Source organism: Rattus norvegicus, chromosome 10 (genome assembly GCF_036323735.1).
Source record: "Rattus norvegicus strain BN/NHsdMcwi chromosome 10, GRCr8, whole genome shotgun sequence".
In the NCBI taxonomy this organism is placed as follows: domain Eukaryota; kingdom Metazoa; phylum Chordata; class Mammalia; order Rodentia; family Muridae; genus Rattus; species Rattus norvegicus.
The window spans coordinates 53246644-53267978 of record NC_086028.1 but is presented as its reverse complement, the minus strand read 5'-3'; the positions used below and the strand labels follow the sequence as shown (position 1 = coordinate 53267978).

The 21335-nt window shown below is 43.7% G+C and overlaps 1 protein-coding gene and 1 long non-coding RNA gene across 12 annotated transcripts in view; one reads left to right on the top strand and one right to left on the bottom strand.

Moving 5' to 3' along the window:
* The window catches only part of Stx8 (syntaxin 8), a 239341-nt gene that overhangs the window by 125934 nt on the left and 92072 nt on the right, over nucleotides 1-21335 (bottom strand). The window lies entirely within an intron of this gene.
* On the top strand, nucleotides 4177-20077 carry LOC134480811 (uncharacterized). Its single transcript, XR_010055663.1, has 2 exons — nucleotides 4177-4669; nucleotides 9398-20077. It is a non-coding gene; the product is annotated as an uncharacterized LOC134480811 (long non-coding RNA).

Genomic DNA, 21335 nt, shown 5'->3' with positions numbered 1-21335 from the left:
TTTCTACTTCAAATTCCTGCCCTGATTTCCCTCAACTACGGACTACTACCTGTAAGCTGAAGTGAACCCTTTCCTTCCCTAAGCTGCTTCTGATCTAAGTATTTTATCACAGCAACAGGAAGGAAACAAGAACGTATGGTTAAAACAAAACATGTTAGTCCCCTAAGAGAACATGAGAGACTGGAAACCTCGATGTCTTTTGAACCTTCACAAAACTGACTAGCTTTTCATGAAATAAAGAAAACCGTACTACTTCTAAATTAACTTTATATCACCTGTTTCCATATACATGGGGAGTTTAAAAATATATGATGAAACCCCAGGAAAGGTTCTAATTATACCTTACCTCATTTGGTCCCCCACTGCTGAGAGTGAACAGGGAAACTGTGGTGTGCTTACAGATGTTAAAACAGGCGCACTAAAACTCTGGGGCTTGTCCACTTCAGGTCTCTAACATGTGGTGGAGCACAAGATGTTGGGGGTGGGGCGTCCTCTGGATTTCAATGCAAAAGCTTTGCTCAGGCGTGCATGCCATGCACAGCTCAGATTTCGGTCTAACTGCAGACTAAACATAGTCTGCATTTTTCTCATTCCTTAGAAACATCACCTTGACTTCTCCAGATTTCCTCTTCTTACAGATCTCAGAGATGCCCAGGTAGTTGGGTAAGACTTGGGTGCCAGGGATTCTGCACCAGGTCATCTGCTGTGGGAAAGTTAACCATTTATTCTATATCGCTTTTCTCCTGGAAACTGTTCCTTATTCTTTGATAGTCTCTTTTCATATCTTCTGTTTTAATTTTACAGATGAATTCCCTTCTATCTCTGACAGTCCTGAATACACACACACACACACACACACACACACACACACACACACACACACACAAACACAGAGAGAGAGGGGCGGGGAGAATGAAATACTTGGATAAATTCTTTCTCTTCTTCCCCATTTAGTAAGATTATAATCTAAGACAGGAGGAGGAGGGAGCCCATATGAGTTCATGCGTGTGTGCGTGTGTGTATGTATTTCTGTGGTAGGTGCTTTTCCTCCCACATTCTTCTCTTCACACCACCCCTAGGTTTTTAGTTTTAGTAAATTTTTCAGGTTAACTACTGACTCTCATTTTACAATGAGGCACATGAATGAAGAACACCAGAAGGAAGAGAAATTGTCTAAGCTTTCAGAGAGACAGGGAAAACTGCCACACATACAGTGGAGAACTGAATGGGAGCTTTACAGAGAAACCAGGAGGATAATGGAGCACTTTCACAATTCAAACCAGACAACTGCCCCCCTCCCCAAACCTTCCAGCCTGCAGGGAAAGCATGGTGATCTTTAAACACACAATTTTTAGATGTTCACAGTCCATAAAACCCTCCTTCAGATGCTCTTAGAGGGTGTGTTCTACCAAAACAGCAAGAAAGAAGGGAAGAAAGAAGACTTCAGGAAGCATACAGACGTGTGCGTCGCAGTCAGGGGCACTGGACGTCCCATGTGATGAAACAGGGAGAGGCAGGAGGGCCAGGCGGGACCTAGGTGGTTGTTCAGATTGAACAAAGACCCAGGAAAGCGAGACCTGGCCAATTAGAAGATGAAACTCATGGGCCAACTACAAAGTATTGCACCAGCACACAGGAATCCCACAATCCTAGCTTAAGGATAGGTCAGAGTGGTGAATGTGTCAGCACAGGTAGCTAAGCAAATCCGAAACCAAAAAGCAATTACCGGCTTTAGCCGGAAAGAGTGTAGTAATGAAATAAAGATCTAATCACCGCGCACGCTGTGGCTCAACCACAAACAATATTTCCATAGCCATACTGTCATCAACGCTGGTTTAATGGAAATGTGTGTGGGATGGGAAGGGTTCAGCCTCACTGTAAGTTATGAGACATCTCCCTTAGGAAGCAGTCAGCAAGCCAACATGGAAACCTCTGTGAAACAGCAGCCCATTCCAGTGAGACATAGATGATGCTGGGCGTGGTGGCTCGGGCCTTCCGGAGGCAGAGGCAGGTGGAACTATATGAGTTTGAGGCCAGTCTGGTGTGTCTAACTAGCTCCGAGCGAGTGAGACCCTGTGTCAAAACAAAACAAAACAAAGCAACAACAACAATGATTAAAAAAATAAAGATAGATAATAATGAATAATAAGGAACTGCAAGAACTATTGGCCAGGAGTGGGACCTTGGGGCAAGGAAGGTGGATGAACGAACTTCTGCTACTCCTGGATGCCTAATTCTTAGTTTCAAACTACACAGCGGCATTATTTTGATAACAATGAAAATTAAATTTTAAAAGCTCAAACCCAAAGAAGAATATTAAATATCAAATTCTATGGGCTGGTAAGAAAAGGATGCTGGTCTCGGCAGTACTGCTTAGACAATGAAGAATGATGCCAAGTTAACTGACAAAATTAGAGCCACAGTGTGTGTGTGTGTGTGTGTGTGTGTGTGTGTGTGTGTGTGTGTGCATGTGTTAGCTGCATACATGTGCACCACATGCATACCAGGTTCCCACAGAGCCAGAAGAGCATGTCAGATCCCCTGGAACTAGAGTTAAGGAGGGTTGTGAGCTGTCATGTGGATACCGGGAACTGAACCTGGGTCCTGTGTAACAGCAGCAAATGCTTTTAACCTCTGGGCTATCTCTCCGGTCCCCAGAACTGCATTTAAAGTATCACTGATACATACATACATACATACATACATACATACATACATACATACATACATACAGGATGAACCAAAAGAGCTTTAAGGCAAAAGGCAAAGTGGGAGAGAAAGAAAGATCTAGAACTTTATAGTGAAGATTGAATTGAACAGAGCACATGCTAGGCTGTTTTTGTTTTCAGGGTCTGCCATTGAAGGGAGGCATTAGAATTTGCAGTGCAAATGTTCTACCACTGAGCTACACTCCAAATCCTGGAGTCTCTTTGAGCTACAATAACAGAAGCAGAAACTGTTGGCAATAGTAAGCCATCTTCACCTCGGCCCATCTAGTAATGTTTACACGATCACTTGCCATGGTTAGGTAGAGACGGCCAATTAGCAGATGGAGTCATTATAGATTTTCTTGTGGAATACCCTCTGTGCAGATGAAGAACTACCCGGGACGAGTATAGACGAGTCTTCCGAGGGATTTCACTGTATGTAGACCCTAACTGTGTGTCAGTCCAATAAGCTGGCCATCAAAGCCTGGACCAATAGCTAAGCAGCCAAACTCTGGAAGTAGATGTTGAATGGATGGCACGGAGCCACGCTTACTCAGCAATCCTCGTTCACAAGGGCTCTGGCATGTGTGCTTAGCAACATGGACTCTTAGTTTAGTTGACTCTTCCTCCTAACCCAGATAGAAAAGACGGGCTAAGAAAATGAGGCAGGACAATGTCTGGATCTCAAGAAAGTATGTAAAAAAGCCCCATGCCAATCTCTCCCACGAGCAATGACATGAAGTGTGTCATCTTCCAGCAGACAGAAAAAGATTCAAAAAAAAAAGAAAAGAAAAAGAATTGGGGATTCTGAGAATGCAGTGAGGATGTACACTCATCAAATACACTCAGGGCCAGGCTACGGGACTGGAAATCAATCAAAGTCCAGGTCTCACCCCCCAGCCCACCCTCTATTGCTTAGAACCTCCTTATTGCAAATGAAGTCCTTGGCCAGCCACAGCCTCTGGGAGCTTGTTAGACATGCAGAACCTCAGGCCCTACCTTCAGCGTAACGAATCAAAATCTTCATTTTAATAAGCTCCCAGGTGATCTCTACACCCATTAGAGTTTGAGAATCACTTACTTAGAAAGACAGGAGAAGTTTGGAGTTTTGCACTGGGGCCCCATTCCCTGCAGGTATAGATAGAAACTTGGGTGAACTCCAGGTGTCTAAAGCTTCCTAGACGAGACAGTCATTTACATAATATGAAAGGCGTAAGCAAAGTCTAGCAATATGTAGCTTCTAGAAAAGGCACTGATTCTAAGATGCCGAGCTGTTTCCTGGGAGCTTACTTCCAGAGTCAAATAGGAACACAAGCATGAATCACAGCTCTCCCTCTATGCCTGCCTATTTTATTTAAACAACAACCAAAAAACATACTAAACATTAATTTTAGTTGTACTTAATTGAATAATTTCTCAGGGGAATAGTTCAGGGAGAGTTTAAAACTGCCTGTTTCCAAAAGCCATTACAAATTGGCATATACTATAATGTCACTGTGCCAATCCAAACAGTGCACTTTTAATGTCCCGAGGGCTGCCTTCGCTCCAGATGTGTTCAGAACTCCTAGTAATATAACACAGGCAAAAACCATATTTACACGAAGCAGTATTTGGGATATCCTTTTCCAATTATCTGGAATGAGATAATAGACTCCTAATTGGAAGCACGAGGGTTGGGGGAGGCAGGTCAGTGGCTCCTCCCTCGTGAATGCTTTTATTAGTAAAGACGGAAACATTCTGTAAAGGAGTAAGAGAAATCTACTTTGCCACAGTTAATCATCTGAACGCCTAGAAACTTCAAATTTGCCCTATGGCCACCTCTAATTAACTAGCTGGTTTTTAAAAGCCTGATCTTGTCTTTTTCCTATGAATCATAGGAATTAAGAGAGGACTGCGGCTGGGAGGCAGGAGATTCCAAAACCACGCTGGCAAGAGGACAGACAGCACTGAAGAGTATACAGGTGTTGCCCCGACCCTCCCCCCCCCCCCCCCCGCAACTGCAGCGCTGTTTCCTGTGTGTGTAGAGGGACACACTGTCAAGTCCTTTCCTTTTATTCTTTATTATTTTTGTTTTGTTCTGTTTTGGTTTGGTTTTGGTTTTTTTTTTTTTCAAGATAGGATGTCTCTGTGTAGTCTTGGGCTAACTGGAACTCACTCTGTAGAGAAGGCTGGCCTTAAACTCAGAGAGATCTGCCTGTCTCTGCCTCCTGAGTGCTAGGATTAAATGCATGCTCAACCATCGCCCAGAATTATTTGTAACAGATAGCAATCATCACACAAGTGCTAGGGAAGTCATCTTAAAGTTATCACTGGCATATATATCACAGGGCAAACCAAAGCCATTAATGAGGAATCACCTTCCAAGTCTCCCAATTTGAGCTTATCTGAATGAAAACTGCAGTCTATTATATACTTTCTCTGAACATTGGGAGGTTTTGTCCTTACAATTTATTACTGACCAGAAATGAAATTTAAGTCGAATAAGTATTTTTATACAAGTCAGCATGGTGTTCTACTCCAGTGGAGACCTTGGCCGCCATATATCACAGAATGCCGCAGTGCCCCATGCTCTCAGGCATGCTCAGTTACTGACGTCTGTTTTCACAGATGTCCCAGGGAAGTCACCTGAAAGGCAGTATACGACACAGCTGTTCTTGACTGGGAGCAAGACACACTCGGAAACCTTGTTCCCTCAGTGTTCAAAACCAGACCAACTTTTCCAAATACAAATTAATTACCAAATTCTACGTGTTGACAAGCAAACACTCAAGTGTTTATGCTTCAGTTTGACAAAGGAAATTTTAGCATATTACTCTTAAGCCTCTAAAGCAAACAAGCTCTGTGTATAGGATTTACTTCATTGCAATCCCCCTTAAAATGTTTAAAAACATTTTAATCCTGAAATCCAACATGTAAAGCGAAACCCAAAAGATCTACATATACAGTTTAATAAAACAGTTACAAAGCGAAAACTGTGTGACCATCACATGCTGGCCCAACGTGGCAGAACCATACTGGACTCAGCCTTGTAAAACCCTATACTCGTTCAGCCAATAAGCAATCAATGAACATCTACAATATGCCAGGCAGTGTGTTAAGTGCACATCTGAACGCTTGGCCAGTATTACTTACTAGCATGTTCACTCAAATCACAGAGTTCCTGATTGTTACTTATCTCAGTTTCAGTCCAAAAAAATACACAACATATCATATGGACAGGGAACATTTTGCTCCAGTAAATCTACCTGGGAGGCCTGAGCTCAAGGAATGTTTAAGAATATATCACTAGGGAAAGAACCACAAGAAAGGGCTTGATGGTCAGTAACACTCAGATGTGAACTTTTCTCTCTGACCTACGTGAACAGTGACTGATTAACCCTTGAGGTTAGGCCTCTTCCTGTACAACAAAGGCCTCTGCACACAGGAGCTGCTTACAACGTTCCCAAGCACCTTACAGAGAACTTTATTTATCACGTCAGGATTAGGTCTGAAAAAAGCATTCGTTCCACTATAAAGACAGCAGAAATCCCTGGTTAGAAGACTAATGTTCTTTTAACCCGAAGAAAAACCGAACCCAGGGCTCTGCCTAAAGAGAAATAGTTTTAGCTTATTAATCACTAAGTTCTCAAGTCAGCTCAGTGTGAGAGCCTCAGAAGCAATTCAGCTGTTTCCACATCGCACATCGGAAAGTTCCAATGGCACACAGTCCAGGGTAATGTTAAAACAATACACACGGCAGCGTCGCTTCCTTACTAGGCTCCATTCTGCTGGGAAAGGGGGAAACTTAAGCCAAAGGATCATTTACATGAAGAGGCTACAAAGGAGGATGTATGAGATGAGTCATTGGAATGTGGAAAGAAAACCTCTTCTAAATTCTTTTAGGATCCACGCAACAGACAGAGCAGCAGTGTCTATAACTTCCTAAGAGCAATTATGAAGGATGATCCAGAGATTCACTCACAATGTTTTTGTTTTTATTGGTACTGGTGATTGAAGTCAGGGCCTTGTGTGTGGCACAAACAGATACCATCACTGAGTCATGCCTTTGGCCACATCTCAAGATTATTACTAATGGGATGTGTGACTTCAGTATCCTAAGGGGGATCTGGGAGCCTCATATTTGTAAGGTCCTGGATTTCTAATCTCACCGCTGGGGGACAGGAGAGGGAGGGAAGAGGAAGAGAAGGAAATGTTGGCAGTCAACGCATTAAGAGTGGTGATGGTTATCTGTGAAAGAATACACACATACACAGACACACACACTCACACAAACACACATATGCACACACACAGACACACACACATGCTCACACATACAGACACACACACACAGACACATACAGACACACACACATACTCACAGATACACACATACTTACACATACACACACACTCACACACACATACTCACACATACACATACACACACACACTCACACACAGAGACACACACACACAGACACATACACATACTCACACATACACACTCACACACACACACATAAACACATACATACACACACGCGTGCACACGCGCGCGCCCCAAGAATCTAAAAGGTAAATATCTTTGCCATTATTCAAGAAAGTGTGAGGGTCTCCAGTGAGTGCTGAGGCAGCCTGAGCTGAAAAGCTGTGAGTACACAGAAGCCCTGATGCTCTTTTCCTTCGCCACCATTTCCCCCCCAGCTTGTGCTCTCATTCTGACAAGAGAGTCTCTCAATTTGGAACTGGGCACAATCATTTTTAAGGGCAAAATTTAAATGGACATACAAAAGTAAAGGTTGGGGTGGGTGGAAAAGCCCACAATTCCATGGGGCAGGGGCGGGCACCTCCTCCACAGTGAAGAGACACGCCCAGACTACTGGGGTAGTTTCCAGGCTAATGGCTCTCCCACTCCAAGACTTATACCCGCTCAGTCTTCATCCCCACCCAATCCACAATCACTCTCAAAATCATCTCCACAGTGCAGTAGAGCTAGTAAACTGCCTACAGAGCAAATCGGTCTGCCCCCTCCTCTCACTGTAAATAAAGGTTTATACAGTACATTAAAATGCAGCTGTGTTCACTTATTTGCATATTAACTATGTCTGCTTTGCCTCACCTTATAATGTGAATTATTTTGAAGTCAATACAACATAGAAGCAGTACTTTAAAGAATTCAGTAGCATTTAGTATATTCATAACTGTGAACAACTATTAGGTCTGGTTTCATTCTCTTGACCCCTCAAAGCAGTTCACACCCACTGTCTCTTCTTCCAGTTCACACCCGCTGCCTTTTCTTCCAGTTCCTGGGGATTACCAATCTAGAACTTTACAGCTATGCATTTACCTATTACAGATATTTCAAATAAATGGGATTATACAACGTGTGAAAGACAGTGTCTGGCTTCTTCTACCAAGTACAACGTTCTCATGTTCATCTACATTGTACCGTATGCCCGCAGCTATGCCATCAGCTGAATAAGTACTGCGTGGTGTGCCTGAACCACGTTCTGTTTACAGACAACTATGTCTACTTTGACACAATTGCAATGGCCACACCTGTGCTAGAGAACATGTGGCTGGTCCTGTCCTGTCGGCTCTGACCCTTAGCCAGAGAGTTTGCTGACTCCTGAACTGTGCTACCAAACCCTGAGCTCCCAGTGGTGGTTTGGAGGATCAATGTGTATTTTAGGTCACAGTTGGGAACAGAAACACACTGGAAATGAAACACCTATTTAATACTACAGGTAAACAAGTATTACCAAGTGGGCCCTTGGATAGAGAAATCTCCTTCACAGACACAAGGATCTCTGGCCTTGATGAAGCTTAAAAAAATAAAGCAAAGGCATACGATGCATGAAGTATATATTCTTTTTCTTAGAAAAATGACCCATATATAAGAATACACAAACCTACATTTATAAAGCTTCTAGAGTCACAAAAAAGTTTACACTTGATTTTGTATATTTCTGGACTGTAGGAAAGACATGCCATATTTTCAGCCTTTAAATGACTTTCTAATGAACGCTTGCTTTGTGACTGGCACATATTTGTGCATACTTATGAGGCCTAGCGTGCTGGTTTGATTGATGTATACATGTGGTAGTGATACAGTAACCGGTAATCAGAACATCCTCCCTCCACCTTCAACTTTATTGTTTCTTCATGGTGAGCACATTCAAATGCTTTTCTTCTATTCTGCAACATGTGACACGTTATTGCACATTTTATTAATCCTGTTGTACTGGAGAAGACCAGAACTACTCCTCCCTCAAATCAACCTGCAGCCATTGCTCCTCCTCTGCCCTCCCCATGCTCCTGAATGGATCTATTAGCACTGTCAACAGGCACTAACTGAAATAAGAGAGGATTTCAATCTAGTTTCCTTCTTGTCAAATTTTTGTTTTAGAAAAAATAAAGGTGAGCATGGTAGTTCATGCCCATAATCTCAACCTAGGTAGCTGAGGCAGGAGGACTCCTGTGAATTCAAGGCCAGCTTAGGCTACGTAGTGAGGCCACCTCAAATAAGGAAATGTGTGTGTGCCACTCTCTTCCCTACTCTACCTCCTCACACACACGGTAGAAAACATAATCAGACGTTGTTCAGAAAGAAGACTATAAAACGGTACAATACTATACTCAGACATGACTTGGGTTACTTATTTTATGAGCTATCAGTTTTTAATTATTTTATTCTGTTCTTGCAGGTCGAGGACCTTCCACAGGATCTTCCAAAGAAAAAACGAAGCTGCCTGGCCAAGGTTACATTTTTCCCTGCCAGGAAGATTTGAAATGTGGTCCTTGTGCTATGCTGGCTCTGTCCTAGTGGTCCTGTTATTGTAAAGAATGTCACATCTGTTAAGCCAGACACAGTAAACTGTGCCCCACCTGTCAAGCACAGGACATGGCAAATCTTCCACACCACAGAATTCGATGCAGTGGTGTGTCAGGCTTCAGCACACAAGTCAGACAGATGTGTTGACCTCATAAAACTATCCCTTGTACATGTGTGAACTGCTCTAAAGTTGGATCCTCACCCCCTACCTCCCAAATCCAGTGACACCACTACGTTTTGAAGTTTGTGCCATGAGTTGAGTGCCAGACCTGAGTCTGGACAGGTGAACAATAGTACAGCAGTTTGGTAGTGGGACATTTTCATATCTGTCCCTATCTTACCCCATGTGCCCCAGTCCCAGGAATTAGCCCATCCCTTGTATCTCAGCAGGTCTGTTTGTCCCTCATCCTTGCTCCCTGGGATGAAGTGGCTGTAAATCCCCGGCCACAATCAGACCAACTGTCAGCCTTGACAGATGCCCAGCCAGGGCAGCACAGCAGTCTCCCTGATTCCGCTCATGCTCTGGAGCCTGCCTATCTGTCTCTTGACCATAGCTAGGGTCTCCACCTCTCTGACTCCTTGTCTTACCCATAAAACTCCAGTTTCCCCAGTCTTTCAGGTCTTCCCTATTGGTCAGGGCCACCCCACTATGTTAGGCCATAGATACATTATTGACTTTTTCATAGAAGCATTCTGGACAGGACACTAGGGTCTGCAGTATATATATGGCATATTTTGCTTAAAGTTACAAATAAAACAAACTGAGAGACCAATCCAAAATTGAACATAATCTTTTTTTCTTGGCTTTTTTTGTTGTTGTTGCTTATATCCAAAGCATTCCATATATAATGTGAGACTGAAAATATATGTGAATGCCCCTCCTTTAAGAAGTCTAGAACTTAGTAGGGAAAAGAAAAAACATAGAAATATCTATAAGTTCTACTAAGTGCAGGCTACCCCATGCAACTCAGACTGCAGAGAACAGCTCCATCTGCAACCGTACAAGAAAAACCTTGTGCATGGGGGCAGCTGCAGCCAAGTCAGACGGATGGTCAGGACTGCTAAGGGGATGGACTCAGGCCACGAGTCCTCAGTAGGACAAAGTATGTACTTCCAGCCCTCCACATTAAGTCATGAGCAAATCAGCCTCCTGCTCTTTCTAGTGAGCCGGCCTTCTATCTGAGACAACACAGAATCATCCAGCATTGTGAAAAAGACATCATCTAGAGGGTCATCATCTTCATGACATCTCATATATACCTCTGTCCAACTTTGTTTTCAACAATTTGTATAAACCATATAATTCATACATTTTTTATATTTTAAAAATATGTATTCCGGAAGCCGCGGCCGGTCGCCCAGCGGGGGCAGTCGGAACCCCGCCAGACCGTCGGGATTCAGCTCCCGTTGCCGGCGCAATGCCTCTGTTCACTGCCAACCCATTCGAGCAAGATGTGGTATTGCTTCCGTAGGAAGCAGCCACAACTATCATTATGTACAATAGAGCACACACTAGAGGTTTCCAAGGAGAGAAGATCAACATGGAGGACGTGGGGGGAAGACGGAGTGACTGGTGTTAAAAGGAGCCAATACTGGCAATCCCCAGAGAAGCACTGCCAACATGAAGTTCAGTCCCTTTGTGACTTCCGACTACAGCAAGCAAGCCTGTGAGAGGAACTTAAGTGCACCTTCTCACATTCGGAGGAAGCTCGTGTTTCCCAAGACAGAAGGATAATGCTTTGGCCTATCCACCCACAGTCGGAGGATGATGAAGTTCAGGTTATACGAGGACAGTGCAAAGGTCGGCAGGCTGGCACAGCGGTCCAGGTGTGAAGGAAGAAGCATGAATCTCCTCGGTTGATTGGGAGAAAAGGCTAATGGCACAACTGTCCCTGTGAGCATCCACCCAGCAAGGTTGTCATCCACCAGGCTAAGGCTGGAAAAAGTCTGCAGACCTGCAACGGAAAGCCCAGTCTAGCCCAATAGGAAAGGAAAAGGGCAAATACTGAAAAGATTCGGGAGCAGAGGCAGTTCATATACAAGCCTACTTTAAAGACAGCTTAAATAAGGAAGGGGGGGGTGCTATTTGCTCAGATTCAGTACCAGACTTGTGTGACCTTTGGTGCAGTCATTGCTAGGCTGTTTTATGCCCTAACCCCACTGCTTGTTGCTGTACCTTTTCTTCTTTGCTCAAGCCAGGCACTCTTTCTTTCTTTCTTTCTTTCTTTCTTTCTTTCTTTCTTTCTTTCTTTCTTTCTTTTTTTGTCTAATAGTCTTTGCTCTGGGCTGTTTATCATTCATTGCTAAGCGTTTGTGGGAGCTCGTGGCAGAGGAGGCTACCTTGTTGAGGCAGAGTCTCTTGTTTCGACCTCCCTGTGCGCTCGTCAGTGAGCCTCTGGCATCCTGGGACAGTCTTCCAAAGGCGTGCTGTGCTGGGCTGTGTACCACCGCGTCTGGCTCTCGGGCTTGCGAAGCGACTGTTTTCATCTGCCAAGCCACCTTCCTGGCTATTATTTGATTTTAATCTTGAGATGGGGTCATAATATGTGTCTTGGTCTGCCCTGGAACTCTCATGTAGCCTTGCCTGGCCTTGAACTCGAGGTCTTGCCTTAGCTTTCTGAATGCTGGGCACTTGGGTGTAAGCTGTCATGCCTAACTATAAATATTTGTGTTTTCATTTGCCATCCCCACCCATTCTTTTTTTTTTAAATATTTATTTATTTTATGAGGGCAGTGTAGCTGTCTTCAGACACACCAGAGGAGGGCATCGGATCTCGTTACAGATGGCTGTGAGCCACCATGTGGTTGCTGGGAATTGAACTCAAGACTTTTGGAAGAGCAGTCAGTGCTCTTAACTGCTGAGCCATGCCTCCAGCCCATCTCCACCCATTCTTAAAGACACATGTGTTTGTACCCCAGAAAGCCAGATTTTAATTTTACTCCAGAAAAATGTCTCCTGAGAAGGACAATTGATGTGTGACCGTCCCTCTTTTTGCTTTTGTCGTTACAATACCCTGACAAAAGGCAACTCAGGCCTTTCAATCAATATTACTGCAACAGAAATTTGTAAGGAACCTCGATGTAAAAATAGAAGCATTCCGATAATACAAATGGATTATGTACATTCAAATTTATAACATTTACTTAATTTAGTCCTTGAACATATGCTTGTTATAATCTTTAAAAAAATTGGTTATGGATGAAGATGGCTTTATTTATTTATTAGTAATGTAATTTTCCCATTCATTGTTTTGCTTGCATGGTTCCAGAAATACCAGTACTTTCAGATAGTTTGAAAGTTTAATTAATATCTTTGATGTTTTCTTTAAAATGTGAACTACTTTGAGCATAAAGTATAAAACACAACATGAACTCCATCCCTGCCAGCCAACTCTGTCAGTTCCTAATACCATGACACATTTGATCTTTTTAAAGAACATTCAAGATGCCGTTGAATATATTCTTAGCAGCTGTCTTTTGATAAATGTGTATATTACATAACATAGAAGTATATAGTGATATATACATTTTTGTGTGTTTTCAAAAAAAAAATATGTATTCCGTTAAGAGCTGTATGGTAAGAGATACAACTCCTTCGTTTGTCTTTAAATAAAAGTGAAATGAAGTGGGAGGGGGCACCCCACTTAATAACTACACTTAGCAGTAATTGCGACTAGCTCTTGAGTCCTCGTGGACTTCAAGCACCATCACCCAGCAGTTTCAAGAGTGAGAAGAACCTACTTAAAAGTCTTGCCTCACAGCCCATTAGGAGTGTCTCACCTCATTGAGATGTTATCTTACAACACCTTCAACACCAAGCATCGCAGGCTCTCGGCCCTTCTTTAGTCAAGGAAGAGGCATGCTGCATACGGACAAACACGGAGTCCTCCCGAGGCAGTGTGCTAATTCTATCAAGTTCGGAGCTCAGCACACACACTCAGTGGCTAGACTTCTCGGGTGGAATGGTCTTTGTCTTTCCCGCCTCCCTGACATATATGTATGTGCTCAAGAAGGTACGACAGGCCTTAAGGCCATATCCCTCATTCTGTAATAACGGTTCCCTCTTCTCAGGCACAACTAAAATGGCACCCTGCTGACTGGAACCCACACAATTTGAAATAGAGCTTATGTAGCCCTCAAATTCCAAATTTTGATATTCTGAGAGATTCTTTTTGTGTCAATAAGGGCCCATGAACATGCCGTATACCTGTATATACAGACCAGTAAGAACTGGGGTAGAGAAGTTATTCGCTGTAGATTTGAAGAGCTTCTGGGTAAGAGTACAAAATAATTCCATATAAAGCACAGGTAGTTTGCATGCAACCACCAGGTAAGAGGCAGACAGCCTGAAATTCCTATTTTACCACTAATTTCCTCTTAATATGTGACTTGTGTTAACGATGTTCAGTCTTTCAGCTTCTGCTTCCTATTTCCACCTGGATGATTAGTGGTGGGACACAGAGGTTTACAGGCACGAACTAAATCCCAGAGAGAATGGACTCCAAAACTGGGCAGGAGGGTTGTTTTTAAAACAAGAGTGCAGTGTGCACTTCCTACAAAACTCATGCCGTATGCAGCCCTCTGCCTGATGTCCAGGGGAACTGGTTCTGGGATGCCTCACATAGCCAAACTCAAGGATGTTCAAATTCCCTCTAAAAAAAAGGGCTGCTCATATCTGCAGACAGCCTGCCTCAAGCCTCCTCTACCTCGAGTCACCTCTAGGTTGCTTAGAACCTCTACGGGCGTGTAAATGCTGTGTCAAGGGTTAGTACAGAGTGTTATTTTCAGAATGCTAGGAAGGGAGAAAGCTGACCCGGGTTCAGCAGAGACTCAAACCGCTGCCCTAGTTTTAATGTGAGCTGGTTGAATCCACAGACAGACAGATCTATAGGTCAGACACAGAACCCACGGACATGGGAGCTGATGGGTATGGCAGATCAGTTCATTTTAATGTTTTAGTTGTACTTCCAATGGCAGTCAGACGTGGTAGACCCATAGGCATTGGGATTACAGGTAGTTTTGAGCTACCTGATACGGGTGTTGGGAATTGAACCCAGGTCCTCGGCAAGAGACTGCTCTTAAGCCACCTTTCCAACTCCTCTAGCACATTTTATGTTATGTTAACAGTAACAATTCATTGAGCCATAGTACATCAGAATGTGTGCAGGCCTGAGCACCATCCCTGCCCCGTGATGGGAATGCATTGTTTTTGTGTTTCCAACAGAAAGCCCTTGGAACCTGAAATTTGTCCACTGAAAAAGCAGAACAAAGTGCGTGTGGTATTTCTGCTATAATACGACACACGGCCCTGGAAAACCTCACATCTTACCAAATTGCACTTTAAAACAGCAGAGTTTATGGTAGAAAACACAGTTGGGTGGGCTACTCAGGCTCCGCGGACTATTATAAGCAGTACTAACCAGAAGATAATTGCGACCCAGGGAGGCGACTTAGATGGCCCAGGCAAGCAGCATGCTGTGGCTGCTCTTTAGAGATACTGAATGTACGAATGACAACAGAGTAGCAATACTGACTCACAGACAGAATCAAGTTCTGAGCCAGAAGACTGGTATCCAGAGGCGAGAAAGGGAGGGGGACTTCTGCCCAGACACTGGGCTGGGGGCAATGACTCTGGGGAACAAGCTATGTGTACAGGGCTCTTTAATTTTCTTAGGAAGGAGTCAAAAGGGCTGCTGCCTGTGAGGACTCCCTCCTTCCTTACAGGAGGCTGAAATCTACTACTATACCTGTCCTTGCCAGAAACAATCAGGTTCCCTGCAAATAACTGGCACCAAGGTCCCCTCCCACTTCCCTGGTTTGAAGTTGAGCTAACTGATTTCAAGAACCATGGGGCAGATCACACAGTGATCTATTCTCTGAGCCTAACAGCTGAAGACTCTTTCCGGCTCTATGCTGGGCTAGAACAGTCTCCTTGCTAAGTCTGCTTTTTCTAAGAAGCCTGAGAGAAGAGAGGCAGTAGTCCGTGAGGAAAATCCTCTCAACATGCTCCCCTCCCCTAACTCAGGTAAATTCTTGGTTATTGCTTAACTAGGAGAATACTTTTGAGTTTCTGTTTGTTTATTTTTGTTCCTTTCACAACACACTGCATAGCCCTGGCTGTCTTGAAACTCACTGTGTAGCCCAGGCTGGCTCAAACTCATAGAGATCTGCTTGGCTCTGCCCTCCGGAGGGCTGGGATGAAAGGTGCGTACCACCACTGCCTGGCTGAGAAAACATGCTTAAACTTTCTCTAAGTACATTATCCCCAAGGGTCTGAATTCTAGATAGCCCAGTCCAAAGGCAGTGATGGGAACTACCTGGATATTTTTAAATGTTATTACTATATATAAATGTGGAAAGATAAGTATACCGAGTGGCATATTTTCTTTTATCCAACATGTAAAATCTTATCATTGCCACATGTGGCCAATCTGAAACTTGAACTCGTGTCTTGTAGAGTAAGTGGTGCTCCACCACTGAATTATACGCCTTCTCACCCCCCCAGCCATCGAGAGGCTGTTTTTTTACAGTAAGCCTTTCAAATCCAAAGTTCCTGCATACTTAGAGTGCGCGCCAGCTCAGCCTAGCCACATCCCAGGAACTCCGCAGCTCCAAGTGCCCGTGGCTACTGTGCTGCACGACACAAAAGTCAAAGGCTCGGCAGACACTGAAGTGTCATAGGTTGAAATTTACCTGATTCAGGATTCACTCTGAAAAACAAAATGTTTTCAAGTTCATTACCGTATTCATGAAATGGTAGTTTTGACTGGTCAGTTTTACTGCAAACCTGCTGACCTTCATTTATCCAGAACTCCCAGTTAACTGAATCACTCAATTTTCTAACTATATTAAGTGTTTTTATTATTATTATTTTTTCAAATTTGAGTGCTCTGGCTGCATGTACACTTGCATGCCAGAAGAGGGCATCAGATCTCTTTAGAGATATAGATGGTCATGAGCCACCATGTATGTGGTTGCTGGGAATTAAGCTCAGGTCCTCTGAAGAGCAGCCAGTGCTCTTAACATCTGAGCCGTCTCTCCGGCCCCTCAGTGTTTGTTTGTGTTTTTTTTTTTTTTAAATGCATGTTTATTGAATATCATCTACAAACTACCAGTCTGCCAAAAGCATAAAATCAAATTGGTTTGATATATTACTAATTCTTTTAATTGTGGTCAATATATAATACAATTTGCCACTTTAAAAACATACAACTGGGTGGCATTATTAAACTCATGTTGCTGTATGTCCAACTATCAGCATGCTTCCAAAACCTTCCCATCTCCGGAGAGACTCCAATCTTTGTGTCTAACTCTCCATGTTCTCCCACTCCCAGCCTCTAACTCTCGCTGCATACTCTTTCTCTACAGATCTGCCTCTTCTGGCTGTTCCCAGCAAGTGTGGTCACCTGCCGTCTTGTGGCTAGTTTATTTCAGTTCCTGTCTTCAGAACTGATCTCCACTACTGCAGACAGGAGAGCTGCATTCCATTGACAGACGAGTCGAGTCGTGCCCCTCTGTAGACATGCGAAATGTTTCGTTTGCAAGTTCATCTAGCAATGGGGTTTCATGACAGCTTTTGTTTCAATAAATAATGAGTTGTTGGGTTTTTAGGGGGCAGGTGGCAAATTTTAAGGAAAAAAGCAACCATGATGTTGACGCTTCGATAGAACCCCAGAAGCCAGGCCTCCCAATCTTATTGACTGGGAAAGTGATAAAGTCAAGCCAACATAATACCATGACATTGACTGTTTTGTTACAGTGCTGGGTCACAAGGACTGAACTCTCTCCAGATATTGGTTGAGGCCATCTTGATGGCTACTTTCCACTAACAACTTGACTGGATTTAGAGTCATGTGGGACTCGAACCTCTGGGTGCGTTTCTAAGGGCATTTCAGAGACTTCAGAAGGAAACATCTGCCTGGAATGTGGGTGGCATCACCCATGTACTGGGGCCCTAGACTGAGTAAAAGGGGGAAGTGAGAAAGGAAGACAAATGCCAGTATTCATCCCCCCATCCTGCACCCAGCCCTCTTACCCTGGCTACAGACACAATGTGTGACCGGCTGCCATATCCTTCCCACGAGATGGACACAAAGTGAGCCAAACAGAATAAACCCTTCCTTATGCTGCTTCCTACAACACATTTCATAACAGCAGTAAGAAAGTAACCATGTTTGCTCAAGTGTCTCAGAGGAGTCTGCCTTCCCCTTTCCAAAGCAGGATTACATGTGGGTTCAGAAAATGCCCCACAAAGCTCTAAGCACACAGTAGTGCCCTCTCTATTCAGACTCTTCATTCCCCAACAATAAAGTTGAAGTTTTCTTAAAATGCTCCTGCAGGGACACATTTAAGGCACACAACTTCACTGCAATTGCAAGTTACAGAGAAATCGCTGAAAGACCGAGTTCTAACGCTAATGTTTATTATTCTCAACATTTGCTGGATGGTCAATTCTTTTTTTTTCACTTAGCTCCGTTGTTGTTGTTGTTCTCAAAGAAAAATAAAGAAATTCTCATTCACTTTATAAGTTTTATTATGGTAAAACAAGATGTGGAGCAAACATTTCAGAGTACCAAACAGAGTTAATTAATTCCAGTATAACTTCCTCGCAGAAGGCCAGTGCTTGCAAGCAGATGTGCCAGCTAAATTATTTCAGGGCAATCTTAACACATTATTGAAAGTAACCTCCCATTCCTCAGAAAAAGTCTGGCATGCAGCTTGCAATCTACAGCAACAGCTCAGACACATGGAAAAGTAGAAGTTAACATCTCCTGATTTGTGCGCTCCACTGACTTCCAAACCTTGCATCTAAATAGCAAAAGAAGAAGAAGAAAAAAAAAGGCCCATAATGGTGTGTTTACCATACTATTAGCCATTAAAAATAAAAGACGAGGAAGCAATTTTGAATGCAGTTACCACAAAAGGGTTTGGGGAACTTTCACCTTGTTTCTCATAAACTAGAAAGTGTACTTCGTGTTCCTTTTGATTTCTAATGACCAAAGCATTTAAACTATTAACATTTCATTTCCAACACGTGTCTGCTTCAGAGCTGGCAGCTGGACTATTTATTTTGCTAGCTGGTGATAGAATTAAATGCAGAGACTTTGAAAATATTTACAAGCTTTCCCCTAACCTTCTGTATACTTTCCAAATTAGACTCCTTTGATTTTTATTAGCTAAAGGTTTACGTACTACAATACTAACACTGTTACCTTCAGGATACATTGTTTATGGGTCAGGTGTGGTTTAAAACCTTCTCTTCCCCGGGATACCCAAGAGGCTGAGGACAAGAAGGTTGAACGAGTTCACTCCGGATCTGCAGGTTTTCTTTGTGAATCGAACAAGAAGTAAGGCCACACAAGATAAGGGTGCAGTCAGGAAACCAGGTGTGAAAATAGTTCTAGTCTCCTCCAAAACCACAGGCTTCCAATGTGGGCTCCCCAGTGCTTTATAATTACAGGCACTAGCCCAGGGAACTAGCATCCTGACATAGTAGACAAGGCATGAGCTCAGACTTCAAACCAGTCTGGGTTGAAACCAGGACTCCTTTGGTTATTAGGTGCGTAACCCTACTCAGACACTTCACTAGACCTACGGAACAGAAATAGGTCGATATTCACCCCGTAGCTTTCTTGCGAGTATTTGTATTTAACAGGCCTATTAGATCACTGGTTTGGATGAAGTCAAGGATGCTCGATCCCAGCTGGGACTGTAGCTCAGTGGAAGAGTGCTTGCCTCGCACGTGTAAGGCCTCAGGTTCAATCCTAGCACCACACACAGATCTTCTATCATAAGTCTTTCTTGGCACCTTCAGTTTACAGTGCCACTTGTCACATGTTCATTTACTCAACCTAAGCCTGTCCGTTAGCACTATGGAAGAGAATGAGGTAGCAGAGAGATGGCTCTGTGGATGCATGATTGTGTCCAAATGCACTAAACTGTATGCTTTATATGAATAATAACCTTTTATGTGTGGAAAAAATAGTGAATTGTAAAAAAAAAAAAAATCGTAATCCCTTTCTCTGAGGAACACAGCAAGTTCCTGGAGGCAGGGTACACAGATGTTAAAATGAGGCTCTCCAACATGGTGAACATTTAAGTTTCTGCTCTACATGTCATGGGGTAGGTTACCAAGGAAGGGACCTATGCCTCAGATAGTGCAGAAGAGTTCATGAGGAAAGAAGACATTGGAATGACGGTGGGTCTCTCAGAATGTCCGGGGTAGAGTAAACAATGTCCAGGAGGGAGTGGGGGCTGCTACAGGGAGGTTAGCTGCACCTGAGGCCAGGCTGCCGGGGCCCATGGTGGACAGCAGGCTGCCAGCTGCTGCAAGTTGTTATTTTAACGTCCACATAACAAACCACCAGAGGTATTTAGCATGAAAAATAACACAAAGCGGGTTAATTTCTTCAGAAGGTAATTCTGTCTGGAGGAGGAGACAGTGAATGGCGGACTGAAAGACTGGAGGCAGGAAAAGCAGGTCGGCACAGCTTTGAGAAAAAGAGGAGCTCTCAGATCAGAGTTCAGGCAGACATCGACCTAGCTGGGGGCTGGGACAGATTTCTAATCTACAAGACAAGTTGGGGTAGCGACACGGACAAGAAGATAAAGAGTGAGGGGGTGAGGGAGGGCTGGACAGATGGCTCAGTGATTAAGAGCACTGGCTGCTCTTGCAGAGGGGCTAAGGTTCAATCCTAGCACCCACATGGTGGCTCACAACTGTAACAACTCCAGTTCTAGGGGATCCAATGCCCTTTTCTGACCTCTGTGGACACCAGACATACGTGAAATAAATAAAATACTCATACACAAAAAAATAAATAAATCTGTTTTAAAAAGCAGAGGGAGTGTGGCAGGCCAGTGGGGAGAGCACTGGGCTATATTTACTCCTATGCACCCGCAGGTCTCCCCCAGGTAAGGATGCTAAGGAAAGCTGAAGATGGGGGTCTGCAACTGTGGAAAGCAAGGCTGCAAACACCAAGAGCTCTTACGAAAGGCTGCAGCCACAGACAGGACGGGGCATGTTAGCTTCCGGGAATAGGGCAGGGCCCCAGTAAGAGCATGCAGAGTGAGGGGAACAGGGTAGAGTCCTGCAGAGAGCAGACTTGAAGAATACGTCAGTCACCCTGTGAGGCAGGCTGTGCTCAGAGGTCTGCTGCCCTTGCACTATTTCTGCATCGTGAAAACATACCAGTTCTATGGGGAAAGAATCCTTCAGTGGTATGCTACGGGAACTGTGGTTCTGGTCCTGGGATAGGTAAAGACAAAGAAATTATAAGCCTTGTGGCCAAGTGAATAGCATGGATCCGAAAACATCCTATTAATTGCTAAAGCACTTGACATTTTTTTCATTTGACATATATAACTGGACATGCTGCCGTGGTCGGTGTGATGCTTTGATTCCCATGTATGTCAAATAGAGATATACTAAACAATAACTATATCCATCACCTCAGACTTCCTTCCCTTATGATGGCATGTCCTCATTCTTTTATTATTTTAGATATGCCAGGCCTTATCATCGTCATTATTAATTTGCAGGGATGAGGTTTGAACTCAGGGCTTTGTGTATCTTAGGCACGAAGTCTAGCACTGATCCATCCTCCTGGCCCCTGTAATAGATTCTTGTCAATCTCAGATATTTCTTAGAGCATGCCCTCCCCCTGACTTAATACATGAATAAGTGTACTAGCCCACGGAGTGCAGGAAAGGTGGGAGTGCAGTGGGCAGGCGCACTGAGGAGAACAGACAGGGGTTACTGGGCAGCTAAAATCACGATTTAAAAATGTTTTTGTTGAATTATTCATCCA